Raw genomic sequence first — 15,633 nt, 5'->3', positions numbered from 1 at the left:
CTATAGCCAAAATCCCTCCATAGAAACGCGGAGGCAGTTATTTTATAAAGACTTCTTCATATGTGTTCTCCTGTTTTAAGGGTTTTCTTTCAACTTCATTTCATTTTCTAGCAGTCAAAGGCATTTCCCTAGCCACATTAGCAACCCATGGAAGTTGTTGCATCTTTAAATCTCCCCTCTTTCAAAATTTTGAACTGATATTTCCATTTCTGTCCATGAAACAGCTTGCATGTGCAGTGCACATTTTAGAATGGTGTATTCCCGCAAATTGCAAATTGGAACGTTTGCGTGTAGGCCTACCACCATGTGCACATTGCTGCACTTAAAACGTGAAGAAATATTCGTTTATCAACATTTTAAGCTAAACATTCTGATCTGTTCCATCAGCCTTATTACTTTATAGGGCGTATACCTCCACTATACTACTTTGATAAGCATCATGGGGAGTAAGAAGTGAGTATACGCAATGACCACAAAAAAATAAAGTGGGTATACAGCATATACCCTCCACTACACCACTGACGGCACCGATCTGGGTAACAGGCCCCAATGCTTCCTATGCCCATTACCTCTCCTTGGGCTGGTCAATGCAAAACGTGGCAGTGTATTAGGCATTACATTACACTTCATTCCCTCTCCTTGCAGGAAACCCAGCATACAATTAAGAATTGATTAATCCATGATCAATGAGCTCCTATTTTGATCTGTGTTACAACATTTTTGTATATTGCATTGTAATAAAAGTTGTAAGGACCAAAAACCAAATGTAGTTGTTGTAGGCCTATAGGCTGTTAATGAGGACAGACACTCATACCAATGACTGTCCCTTTGTGTTGTTGACTTGGCTGACATTGGAATGTTTAGCATGGTGTCAGTGCATTTGTCAGAATGATCAATCCCTTCATTTTGTGGGGCCACCGCAGTAAGCAGCTCTCCACAGCCTTTCCCAGTTGATCCGGGATGTCATCACACATCGGTACACGCTGCCTGGATACAAATGTGTCACATAAACATACAAACGCACGCACACAAATACGTATGCACACACACACACACACAGGAATAAGAAGGGCATAGAAAGCAGTGGGACCGCTTACCTCTTACCCAGATTACCTTTTACCTCTTACCCAGATTACCTTTTACCTCTTACCCAGATAGCCTCTTACCTCTTACCCAGATAGCCTCTTACCTCTTACCCAGATAGCCTCTTACCTCTTACCCAGATAGCCTCTTACCTCTTACCCAGATAGCCTCTTACCTCTTACCCAGATAGCCTCTTACCTCTTACCCAGATAGCCTCTTACCTCTTACCCAGATAGCCTCTTACCTCTTACCCAGATAGCCTCTTACCTCTTACCCAGATAGCCTCTTACCTCTTACCCAGATAGCCTCTTACCTCTTACCCAGATTACCTTTTACCTCTTACCCAGATTACCTTTTACCTCTTACCCAGATTACCTTTTACCTCTTACCCAGATTACCTCTAACCTCTTACCCAGATTACCTTTTACCTCTTACCCAGATTACCTTTTACCTCTTACCCAGATTACCTTTTACCTCTTACCCAGATTACCTTTTACCTCTTACCCAGATTACCTCTTACCCAGATTACCTCTTACACAGATTACCTTTTACCTCTTGCCCAGATTACCTCTTATCCAGATGACCGCTTACCAAGATGACCGCTTACCCAGATTACCTCTTACCTCTTGCCCAGATTACCTTTTACCCAGATTACCTTTTACCCAGATTACCTTTTACCCAGATTACCTCTTACCCAGATGACCTTTTACCTCTTACCCAGATCACCTTTTACCTCTTACCCAGATCACCTTTTACCTCTTACCCAGATCACCTTTTACCTCTTACCCAGATCACCTTTTACCTCTTACCCAGATCACCTTTTACCTCTTACCCAGATCACCTTTTACCTCTTACCAATGTAACAGTATAACTTTAGACCTTCACCTCGCCCATACCCGGGCGCGAACTGTCAAGCACACACCACATCTGCAAATGGTACAGAGCATAAGCACTCAAAAAACAACTTATCGCAAGTACAGGGATTGAACCTGCAACCTTGGCATTGATGGCACCACACTCTGACCAACTGAGCTAACCAGCCCAACTTGCCAGAAATGACAGCTGTTACGAGTCATGATGGCTCAGCAACTGCTAGCGAGTAAGTTACCAAGTAAGCCAAGAGGATCCCGTGGCCAGGGCGGAAGCTTCTACAATACTCCTTGTGGCCACTTCTAACAGCTGGGGAATTAGCTCAAATGGTAGAGCGCTCGCTTAGCATGCGAGAGGTAGCGGGATCGATGCCCGTATTCTCCAAGGTACATTATTTTGTCACACACATTCTCCATACCCTCATACACTGCACCCTGGACAAAAGATCCCTCATTCACTCATTCACAAATCAGCCGTGTGTCTCATTGTGTGTGTTGATATCACACAAACAGGGAAGCAGATCTTTGTGTTTGTGGCAGATGTGTCGAGGCCATCAACTGTAAACAGAGAACGTATCGGGTGTCCTTGCATGCCTGAGATGACGGGTAGATTCCCACTGCACCAATCTGGGTAAGAGGTCCCACTGCACCAATCTGGGTAAGAGGTCCCACTGCACCAATCTGGGTAAGAGGTCCCACTGCACCCAGTAGTGTAGTGGTGCCCGGAAAAGTGTAAGGACCAAGAACCAAATGTAGTTGTTGTAGGCCTATAGGCTGTTAATGCGGACAGACACTCATACCAATGACTGTCCCTTTGTGTTGTTGACTTGGCTGACATTGGAATGTTTAGCATGGTGTCAGTGCAGTTGTCAGAATGATCAATCCCTTCATTTTGTGGGGCCACCGCAGTAAGCAGCTCTCCACAGCCTTTCCCAGTTGATCCGGGATGTCATCACACATGGGTACACGCTGCCTGGATACAAATGTGTCACATAAACATACAAACGCACGCACACAAATACGTATGCACACACACACACAGGAATAAGAAGGGCATAGAAAGCAGTAGGACCGCTTACCTCTTACCCAGATTACCTTTTACCTCTTACCCAGATTACCTCTTACCCAGATTACCTTTTACCCAGATTACCTTTTACCCAGATTACCTTTTACCCAGATTACCTCTAACCTCTTACCCAGATTACTTTTTACCTCTTACCCAGATTACTTTTTACCTCTTACCCAGATTACCTTTTACCTCTTACCCAGATTACCTTTTACCTCTTACCCAGATTACCTCTTACCCAGATTACCTTTTACCTCTCGCCCAGATTACCTTTTACCTCTTGCCCAGATTACCTCTTACCCAGATGACCGCTTACCCAGATTACCTTTTACCCAGATTACCTCTTACCCAGATTACCTTTTACCCAGATTACATTTTACCCAGATTACCTCTTACCTCTTACCCAGATGACCTTTTACCTCTTACCCAGATTATCTTTTACCTCTTACCCAGATTATCTTTTACCTCTTGCCCAGATTACCTCTTACCCAGATTACCTCTTACCCAGATTATTTTTTACCTCTTACCCAGATTACCTTTTACCCAGATTACCTCTTACCTCTTACCCAGATTATTTTTTACCTCTTACCCAGATTACCTTTTACCCAGATGATCTTTTACCTCTTACCCAGATTACCTCTTACCCAGATTACCTTTTACCCAGATTACCTCTTACCCAGATTACCTCTTACCCAGATTACCTCTTACCCAGATTACCTCTTACCCAGATTACCTTTTACCCAGATTACCTCTTACCCAGATTATCTTTTACCTCTTACCCAGATTACCTCTTACCCAGATTACCTTTTACCCAGATTACATTTTACCTCTTACCCAGATTACCTCTTACCCAGATTACCTCTTACCTCTTACCCAGATTACCTCTTACCTCTTACCTCTTACACAGATTACCTCTTACCTCTTACACAGATTACCTCTTACCCAGATTACCATTTACGTTTTACCCAGATTACCTCTTACCCAGATTACCTCTTACCCAGATTACATTTGACCTCTTACCCAGATGACCTTTTACCCAGATTACATTTGACCTCTTACCCAGATTACCTTTTACCCAGATTACCTTTTACCTCTTACCCAGATGACCTTTTACCCAGATGACCTTTTACCCAGATTATCTTTTACCTCTTACCCAGATTACCTTTTACCCAGATTACCTTTTACCCAGATTACCTCTTACCCAGATTACCTCTTACCCAGATTACCTCTTACCCAGATTACCTCTTACCCAGATTACCTTTTACCCAGATTACCTCTTACCCAGATTATCTTTTACCTCTTACCCAGATTACCTCTTACCCAGATTACCTTTTACCCAGATTACATTTTACCTCTTACCCAGATTACCTCTTACCCAGATTACCTCTTACCTCTTACCCAGATTACCTCTTACCTCTTACACAGATTACCTCTTACCTCTTACACAGATTACCTCTTACCCAGATTACCATTTACGGTTTACCCAGATTACCTCTTACCCAGATTACCTCTTACCCAGATTACATTTGACCTCTTACCCAGATGACCTTTTACCCAGATTACATTTGACCTCTTACCCAGATTACCTTTTACCCAGATTACCTTTTACCTCTTACCCAGATGACCTTTTACCCAGATGACCTTTTACCCAGATTATCTTTTACCTCTTACCCAGATTACCTTTTACCCAGATTACCTCTTACCCAGATTACCTTTTACCCAGATTACCTCTTACCCAGATTACCTCTTACCCAGATTACCCAGATTACCTCTTACCCAGATTACCTCTTACCCAGATTACCTCTGACCTCTTACCCAGTTTTACCTTTTACCTCTTACCCAGATTACCTTTTACCCAGATTAACTCTTACCCAGATTACCTTTTACCTTTTACCTCTTACACAGAATACCTTTTACCCAGATTACATTTTACCTCTTACCCAGATTACCTCTTACCCAGATGACCTTTTACCCAGATTACATTTGACCTCTTACCCAGATTACCTTTTACCCAGATTACCTTTTACCTCTTACCCAGATTACCTTTTACCTCTTACCCAGATGACCTTTTACCTCTTACCCAGATTACCTCTTACCCAGATTACCTCTTACCCAGATTACCTCTTACCCAGATTACCTCTTACCTCTTACCCAGATTATCTTTTACCTCTTACCCAGATTACCTCTTACCCAGATTACCTTTTACCCAGATTACCTTTTACCCAGATTACATTTTACCTCTTACCCAGATTACCTCTTACCCAGATTACCTCTTACCTCTTACCCAGATTACCTCTTACCTCTTACCTCTTACACAGATTACCTCTTACCTCTTACACAGATTACCTCTTACCCAGATTACATTTGACCTCTTACCCAGATTACCTTTTACCCAGATTACCTTTTACCTCTTACCCAGATGACCTTTTACCCAGATGACCTTTTACCCAGATTATCTTTTACCTCTTACCCAGATTACCTCTTACCCAGATTACCTCTTACCCAGATTACCTCTTACCCAGATTACCTCTTACCCAGATTACCTCTTACCCAGATTACCATTTACGTTTTACCCAGATTACCTCTTACCCAGATTACCTTTTACCCAGATTACCCAGATTACCTCTTACCCAGATTACCTCTTACCCAGATTACCTCTGACCTCTTACCCAGTTTTACCTTTTACCTCTTACCCAGATTACCTTTTACCCAGATTAACTCTTACCCAGATTACCTTTTACCTTTTACCTCTTACACAGAATACCTTTTACCCAGATTACATTTTACCTCTTACCCAGATTACCTCTTACCCAGATGACATTTGACCTCTTACCCAGATTACCTTTTACCCAGATGACCTTTTACCTCTTACCCAGATGACCTTTTACCTCTTACCCAGATGACCTTTTACCCAGATGACCTTTTACCCAGATGACCTTTTACCCAGATGACCTTTTACCCAGATTACCTTTTACCCAGATTATCTTTTACCTCTTACCCAGATTACCTTTTACCCAGATTACCTCTTACCCAGATTACCTCTTACCCAGATTACCTCTTACCCAGATTATCTTTTACCTCTTACCCAGATTATCTTTTACCTCTTACCCAGATTACCTCTTACCCAGATTACCTCTGACCCAGATTACCTCTGACCCAGATTACCTCTGACCCAGATTACCTCTGACCCAGATTACCTCTGACCTCTTACCCAGATTTACCTTTTACCTCTTACCCAGATTACCTTTTACCCAGATTAACTCTTACCCAGATTACCTTTTACCTTTTACCTCTTACACAGAATACCTTTTACCCAGATTACATTTGACCTCTTACCCAGATTACCTTTTACCCAGATTACCTTTTACCCAGATTACCTTTTACCCTGATCACCTTTTACCTCATACCAATGTAACAGTATAACTTTAGACAGTCACCTCGCCCATACCCGGGCGCGAACCAGGGACCCTCTGCACACATCAACAACTGACACCCACGAAGCACCGTTACCCATCGCTCCACAAAAGCCGCGGCACTTGCTGAGCAAGGGGAACTACTACTTAAAGGTCTCAGAGCAAGTGACGTCACCGATTGAAACGCTATTTAGCGCGCACCGCTAACTAAGCTAGCCGTTTCACCTCCGTTAAACCGAGATTACCTTTCACCCAGATTGCCTCCTGCCTCTTACCTTTAACCCAAATTACCTATTACCACATACCTGTTACCCTAATTGATGCAGGGGGAATTTAGCCGGCATCTCGGGCATGCGAGGACACCCGAGACACTATCTTTTTCGAGTTGGCGCCCTCGACACAGCTGCCACAACCCCCCCCAACAGCCAACCATATGCCTGCAGGGCAAGGTGGGAGTTCTCCTCTGTACACACTGTTTCGTTTGTAGGCTATTCTTTTTTTCTATACACTTCTGAGTGTCCACTGTCTATCAACGTGCACAGGCCTAGACCATGATAATGACGATGATGACATGCACTAACTGTGCTCCATATAACTTGGGTATTTTCAGTGTCGTTTCAGCCCGTGTAGTTTCAAGAGCATTTTGATGTAGCACTCTGTCAGAAATATCTTCAAGTTTAGGCTATGGGGCTCGTACCTGGGATGGTTGCTACTGAAGCAGCACACATTTTTTTCGACAGTTAAGAACAAATTCTTATTTACAATGATGGCTTACACCGGCCAAACCAGGCAGACACTGGGCGCCGCCCTATGGGACTTCCAATCACGGCCAGTTGTGATACAGCCTAGATTCGAACCAGGGTTTCTGTTGTGACACCTCAAGCACTTAGATGCAGGGCCTTAGACCACTGCACCACTCGGCGCAGAAGGTGATGAAGACCCTTTCCGATCGATACAAAGTGAAAACTGTCTAGTCTATGTTAGGGAGGAATATCATAAACCTTTAAAGTCATAGGGTCTTATTCAGATTGTTCCCCAATATATAATTTACTTTATTCACACCACAGCAATGGCGATAGAAAATACAGGTAATGTTGCTTCCTTACATTACCTCAACTTTAACCTATAAACACATGAACCAATTAAGGATAGCTATAGTTACCAGCCAGGTCACCCGTGATACAATCCAGTATTCGATGTGGAAACTGGTCACTAGGGTCAACCGTGAGTCCCATTACCTTCAAGTAGGTTTGATTGTCACATGTAATTTATCTGCCAACCCCTATTCTTCAAATCACTGTCTTGGTAAGCATAGGAAAAATTGTTTTGCCTACTAGCACGAGCTGCATGAAGCTTTTCGAATGTCCAGCGTGAACAATGTCCATTGTCAACAAAGTCTTTATTTTCATCCATTTTCACCCATGAAACCTTGAAATAGGCCTACTGCACAGCCTACCTTAAAAATAGCCAATTGCAAATTGTTTTCCTGCTATGACTCAACATAGAATATGAAAACTGATTTAATAGGACTTCCATATTCCTCTGGCAACGAGAAAAGAGCAAAGCCATGACCTTTGTGATTTTGCCACCCCCCATATCTTATACGGTATATGGGTCATTATCCAAAGAGATACAGGCTTTTTGTCTCTGGTAGCATAGATTAAATACATTAAATACAATCTATCCAAGATGGCATAGCAGTTCAGACGTCTTTTGTCCTCGTCTTGTCCCGTATATATGTGTATGTATGTATGTATGTATGTATGTATGTATGTATGTATGTATGTATGTATGTATGTATGTATGTATGTATGTATACATTTTTTTATTTTCCATAAACTCCTCTTCAAAACACTCTCCTGCAACCCGCCTCACCAATTTATATTTATAAAAAAGTATTATTTACCTCAAATCTGTAATCCTCCAAGAAGCTAGCCAGAAACTCCAAGAAGCTAGCCAGAAACTAGCAAGAAGCGAGCCAGGAGCTAGCCAGAAGCTAGTTCAGAAGCTAGTTCAGAAGCTAGTTAGCTTCTTTACTGGCAAATCGTTAGTATTCAGCTAACCACGGTTTGTGGTCATCAGCTATCCTTTAGCTCGAAAATCTATCGCCAGTTTTGTACGGCGCAGCGCAGCGCGGCTCGGAACATACCGGACCAATTTTTCTCTCCATGTCCCTGGATTTCAACCGCTAACTCTGGACATTCATACCTGGATCTCACAGCTAGTTAGCTGCTATCCGTGTGACTATCGGCTTTCGTCGATTCCGGAGCAAACATCAATTATTCCAGAGCTAGCCAGCTGAAGAGTTCCATCAATCACTCCTGGGCTGCAGTCACCTATCCAGACCCATTTTACTGCCTACGCGGAGCCCCACCGGGCCTTCACAACTGGACTGCCGACGTTATCTACCCGAAGGAGTTATCCGGCTGGCTCCTCCGTCGCGACGTTACCTGAACGCCCATCTGCGGCCTGCTAACCGTTAGCTGTCTTATCGGCTTTTTATTATTATTATTATTATTTTTTCTTCTTGGGCCTCTATAACTATATCTATTGTTTTCATTTTTGTTGTTGTTGTGTGATTTGGATTAATCCCCTCTACCACACGGAACCCCACTAATCTACTGACGGAACGCAAGAGGTGGCTAATAACAGACCTCCATCCTATGCTAGCTTGCTACCGATGGCCTGGCTAGCTGTCTAAATCGCCGTGACCCCCAACCAACCTCTCCACTCACCGGACCCTTTTGATCACTCGACTAAGCATGCCTCTCCTTAATGTCAATATGCCTTGTCCATTGCTGTTCTGGTTAGTGTTTATTGGCTTATTTCACTGTAGAGCCTCTAGTCCTGCTCACTATACCTTATCCAACCTATTAGTACCACCACCCACACATGCAATGACATCTCCTGGTTTCAATGATGTTTCTAGAGACAATATCTCTCTTCATCACTCAATACCTGGGTTTACCTCCACTGTAATCACATCCTACCATACATTTGTCTGTACATTATACCTTGATGCTATTTTATCGCCCCCAGAAACTTCTTTTACTCTCTGTTCCAGACGTTCTAGACGACCAATTCTTATTGCTTTTAGCCGCACCCTTATTCTACTCCTCCTCTGTTCCTCTGGCGATGTAGAGGTGAATCCAGGCCCTGCAGTGCCGAGCTCCACTCCTATTCCCCAGGCGCTCTCTTTTGGCGACTTCTGTAACCGTAATAGCCTTGGTTTCATGCATGTTAACATTAGAAGCCTCCTCCCTAAGTTTGTTCTATTCACTGCTTTAGCACACTCTGCCAACCCGGATGTTTTAACTGTGTCAGAATCCTGGCTTAGGAAGACCACCAAAAATTCTGAAATTTTAATTCCAAACTACAACATTTTCAGACAAGATAGAACTGCCAAAGGGGGCGGTGTTGCAATCTACTGCAAAGATAGCATGCAGAGTTCTGTCCTACTATCCAGGTCTGTACCCAAACAATTTGAACTTCTACTTTTAAAAATCCACCTCTCTAAAAACAAGTCTCTCACCGTTGCAGTCTGCTATAGACCACCCTCTGCCCCCAGTTGTGCTCTGGACACCATATGTGAACTGATTGCCCCCCATCTGTCTTCAGAGCTCGTGCTGCTAGGTGACCTAAACTGGAACATGCTTAACACCCCAGCCATCCTACAATCTAAACTTGATGCCCTCAATCTCACACAAATTATCAATGAACCTACCAGGTACCTCCCCAAAGCCTTAAACACGGGACCCTCATAGATATCATCCTAACCAACTTGCCCTCTAAATACACCTCTGCTGTCTTCAACCAAGATCTCAGCGATCACTGCCTCATTGCCTGCATCCGTAATGGGTCAGCGGTCAAACGACCTCCACTCATCACTGTAAAACGCTCCCTGAAACACAGCGAGCAGGCCTTTCTAATCGACCTGGCCGGGGTATCCTGGAAGGATATTGATCTCATCCCGTCAGTAGAGGATGCCTGGATATTTTTTTTAATGCCTTCCTAACCATCTTAAATAAACATGCCCCATTCAAGAAATTTAGAACCAGGAACAGATATAGCCCTTGGTTCTCCCCAGAACTGACTGACCTTAACCAACACAAAAACATCCTACGGCGTTCTGCATTAGCATCAAACAGCCCCCGTGATATGCAGCTGTTCAGGGAAGCTAGAAACCATTATACACAGGCAGTTAGAAAAGCCAAAGCTAGCTTTTTCAAGCAGAAATTTGCCTCCTGCAACACTAACTCAAAAAAGTTCTGGGACACTGTAATGTCCATGGAGAATAAGAACACCTCCTCCCAGCTGCCCACTGCACTGAAGATAGGAAACACTGTCACCACTGATAAATCCACCATAATTGAGAATTTCAATAAGCATTTTTCTACGGCTGGCCATGCTTTCCACCTGGCTACTCCTACCCCGGTCAACAGCACTGCACCCCCCACAGCAACTCGCCCAAGCCTTCCCCATTTCTCTTTCTCCCAAATCCGTTCAGTTGATGTTCTGAAAGAGCTGCAAAATCTGGTCCCCTACAAATCAGCCGGACTAGACAATCTGGACCCTTTCTAAAATGATCTGCCAAAATTGTTGCCCCCCCTATTACTAGCCTATTCAACCTCTCTTTCGTGTCGTCTGAGATTTCCAAGGATTGGAAAGCAGCTGCGGTCATCCCCCTCTTCAAAGGGGGGGACACTCTTGACCCAAACTGCTACAGACCTATATCTATCCTACCATGCCTTTCTAAGGTCTTCGAAAGCCAAGTCAACAAACAGATTACCGACCATTTCAAATCTCACCATACCTTCTCTGCTATGCAATCTGGTTTCAGAGCTGGTCATGGGTGCACCTCAGCCACGCTCAAGGTCCTAAACAATATCTTAACCGCCATCAATAAGAAACATTACTGTGCAGCCGTATTCATTGATCTGGCCAAGGCTTTCGACTCTGTCAATCACCACATCCTCGTCGGCAGACTCGACAGCCTTGGTTTCTCAAATGATTGCCTCGCCTGGTTCACCAACTACTTCTCTGATAGAGTTCAGTGTGTCAAATCGGAGGGTCTGCTGTCCGGACCTCTGGCAGTCTCTATGGGGGTGCCACAGGGTTCAATTCTTGGACCGACTCTCTTCTCTGTATACATCAATGAGGTCGCTCTTGCTGCTGGCGAGTCTCTGATCCACCTCTACGCAGACGACACCATTCTGTATACTTCTGGCCCTTCTTTGGACACTGTGTTAACAACCCTCCAGGCAAGCTTCAATGCCATACAACTCTCCTTGCGTGGCTTCTAATTACTCTTAAATACAAGTAAAACTAAATGCATGCTCTTCAACCGATCGCTACCCGCACCTACCCGCCTGTCCAACATCACTACTTTGGATGGCTCTGACTTAGAATACGTGGACAACTACAAATAGGTGTCTGGTTAGACTGTAAACTCTCCTTCCAGACCCATATCAAACATCTCCAATCCAAAGTTAAATCTAGAATTGGCTTCCTATTTCGCAACAAAGCATCCTTCACTCATGCTGCCAAACATACCCTTGTAAAACTGACCATCCTACCAATCCTCGACTTTGGCGATGTCATTTATAAAATAGCCTCCAATAACCTACTCAACAAATTGGATGCAGTCTATCACAGTGCAATCCGTTTTGTCACCAAAGCCCCATATACTATCCACCATTGCGACCTGTACGCTCTCGTTGGCTGGCCCTCGCTTCATACTCGTCGCCAAACCCACTGGCTACATGTCATCTACAAGACACTGCTAGGTAAAGTCCCCCCTTATCTCAGCTCGCTGGTCACCATAGCATCTCCCACCTGTAGCACACACTCCAGCAGGTATATCTCTCTAGTCACCCCCAAAACCAATTCTTTCTTTGGCCGCCTCTCCTTCCAGTTCTCTGCTGCCAATGACTGGAATGAACTATAACAATCTCTGAAACTGGAAACACTTATCTCCCTCACTAGCTTTAAGCAACAACTGTCAGAGCAGCTCACAGATTACTGCACCTGTACATAGCCCACCTATAATTTAGTCCAAACAACTACCTCTTTCCCTACTGTATTTCATTTATTTATTTATTTTGCTCCTTTGCACCCCATTATTTTTATTTCTACTTTGCATATTCTTCCATTGCAAATCTACCATTCCAGTGTTTTACTTGCTATATTGTATTTACTTTGCCACCATGGCCTTTTTTTGCCTTTACCTCCCTTCTCACCTCATTTGCTCACGTTGTATATAGACTTGTTTATACTGTATGTCTGTTTTACTCCATGTGTAACTCTGTGTCGTTGTGTGTCGAACTGCTTTGCTTAATCTTGGCCAGAACGCAATTGTAAATGAGAACTTGTTCTCAACTTGCCTACCTGGTTAAATAAAGGTGAAAAAAATATAAAATAAAATAATTAACTCTATGTCATGGAATGCAATGTTTCAAAATATCTGAAAAATACATCACTAAGATGTGTTGTTGCATTGGGTAACCATCCATTAACACTGATGAAAGCATTCCGTTGCATGCCAGCTGCATTAATGACAAGGATGCTGTCCGTAATTGAACAGGGTGGAAATTCGCTGAATCCCATATACCTGTGAAGACAAGCCGCCCAGCTGTATTCTGCCAGCTAGCGATTCTGCCATATTCCAAAGTCAACATTCCATTTGCTTAAAAATCTAGATTGCGTCCCAAAGGCAGCCTATTCTCTATAGGCCTTGGGCAAAAGTAGTGCACTAGATAGGGAACAGAGCGCCCTTTGGGGCACAGACATTGAGAGGGAATGTTCCAATCATGCCCTGACACTGAAGACAATCAGTGTTCCACTCTGTACATCAAAGCCTTGAAGAGCCCTGTGTTGGCTTGTGCGCTCCAACGTACGCGCGTGTAACAATTTCCATAACCTGACAAGACTGTAGACCTCATTAGGCTCTCATCAAGACACATTTCAGATTTCATCTTTGATAACCATATCAGCAATAAACTTTTCCAGAGCAAATCATGAAAACATGAATGATGTCCTGAACAATGTTATATTACCCTTTCCCATTGGGTAACCCAATCTGTTTGTATTTGAGCAGCTGCATGTGACATTGTACCCGGTGATTCTGGCCTATTAGAGTACATCTCCGGAACACTAACGTTAGCAAGTGAGGTCAGATGCATCCGATTGGTGTATTGATGCTGGACAGGACCCAATGAAATCTTCCCTCTGGCTAAAAACAGCTATCCTATTAAATAACTAAATTTCCAATTCTATGGGCTAAAACGTCTTAGATCACAGAGCACTGGACCAACTTGTCACAGAGATGTCAAAGGGATATTGTTACCTTTTTCACAGTATCTTGCCGACATGGGTCATAAAGAAAATGGACCGAAACGGGGAGGAATTTCCTTAACATGTCTAATAAGAACCTCTTGCTGTAGTTTTCTATAGCAAAACAGCTTGGTATGGTGTGTACCAATGAATACAACCCCGAACTGAACCGTCCAGTTCCAGCAACTACTCTGTGTTCAAAACATTAAGAACACCTTCCGAATACTGTTTTGCACCCCAGCCCCCCCCCCCCGTAAACCCAGCAGCGTTGCAGTTCTTGGCACAAACCGATGTGCCTAGCACCTACTACCATACCCCGTTCAAAGGCACTTAAGCCTAGAGGCATTTGTGTCTTGGATTCTTTATGTGTACCATTCAGAGGGTGAATGTGCAAGACAAAATATTTAAATGCCTTTGAACGGGGTATGGTGGTAGGTGCTAGGCACGTCGGTTTGTGCCAAGAACTGCAACGCTGCTGGGTTTGCGTGGGCCAGCATCCCTGGGGAATGCATTCAACATCTTGTATAGTCCATGCCCTGACAAATTGAGGCCGGGGGGTGCAAAACAGTATTAGGAAGGTGTTCTTAATGTTTTGTACACGGAGTGTAGTTGCTGGAACTAGACTGAAAATTACAATGTGAAAAGAAAATATGAGGCAGCACGGTTTGGTTCAGGGTTGTATTCATTGGTACACACCATACCAAGCTGTTTTGCTATGGAAAACGTTGTGCAACTACAGCAAGAGGTTCTTATTAGACATGTTAAGGTAGTTCTTCCCCGTTTCGGTCCATTTTCTTCCATTTGGTGTCTAGTGAATATGACCCATGTCGACAAGATACTGTGAAAAGGGTAATAATATCCCTTTGAAGGGGATAAGATGGGATTTTTAAGCCTTGAGACAGTTGAGACATGGATTCTGTATTTGGAGCATGCAGAGGGTGCATGTGCAAGACAAAACATTAAACATTCCAGTCTTCTCCACTGATTGAAGTGGATTTAACAAGTGACATGAAAAGGGGATCATGTCTGTCACCTGGAGTCACCTGGTTGGTTTAGGTCATGGAAAGAGCAGGTGTTCATAATGTTTTGTACACTCAGTGTATAAAGCCATTTGCAATAGCTTTCAGTTACTTCACTATGGATCTTTGCGGTGAATGAAGAGAATCAGTTTGCTACAGTTGCACTAGTATGGCTGACAAAGCGAAATACAAATCTGTGAGATATATTCTCATTAATACAAAGGACTAACCTGTGTACCACTGTTAGTTCATTGCTGTTTCTTCTTATCTGCAGGGTTGTGTGTGGTTGGTGAAACTATATCGCCCTCCGATGGAGGTTTGTGGTTAAAGTCAGTCCAAAAACAAGTGATTAGATGACGAAGCTATTATTTAACTCTAATAAAGCAATTCTTATAAACAAACACTTGTCAAAATAGCTTAATTCCAGTTTCAGCTTAAGATAAAACAGGAGGTTATCTGAAATCGAGTCCTACATTTTCAACTGCTTAGCTGGCTAAGTAAAGCATAGTACATTATGAATGTCTTATCTTGTACGCCACAAATGAACTGATAAAGTCTGAGTTAGAGACTAAGTGTTTAGTAAACAATACAACAGTGTTAGAGCTGAGGTTGCATTAACATAGAAAAACAACTGAACAAGTAAACACGTCTCTTGTGGAAGCTACAAGACATGGAAAACTACTGCTGAATGATATTAAAGGTCCTGCTATGTGTGTGTGTGTGTGTGCGCGCGCTACACCACAATATCCTGATTGAAGAGTTTCTTTTTTTTTTCAAAACACCTCCTATTGAACACATCTCTATTGTCGGATGCCACTGAGGCACTTTTTTAGTCTAATTAAGAACCCCTC

At 43.3% G+C, this 15,633-nt stretch overlaps 1 non-coding gene across 1 annotated transcript; it reads left to right on the top strand.

Moving 5' to 3' along the window:
- The first annotated feature begins 2,264 nt into the window (after positions 1 to 2,264).
- trnaa-agc (transfer RNA alanine (anticodon AGC)) lies at positions 2,265 to 2,337 on the top strand. The gene has a single exon. It is a non-coding gene; the product is annotated as a tRNA-Ala (tRNA).
- Positions 2,338 to 15,633: the final 13,296 nt, after the last annotated feature.

This window comes from Oncorhynchus masou, chromosome 28 (assembly GCF_036934945.1).
Source record: "Oncorhynchus masou masou isolate Uvic2021 chromosome 28, UVic_Omas_1.1, whole genome shotgun sequence".
Lineage (NCBI taxonomy): Eukaryota > Metazoa > Chordata > Actinopteri > Salmoniformes > Salmonidae > Oncorhynchus > Oncorhynchus masou.
The sequence above is the reverse complement of the archived record's forward strand: the minus strand, read 5'-3'. Positions and strand labels throughout refer to the sequence as shown.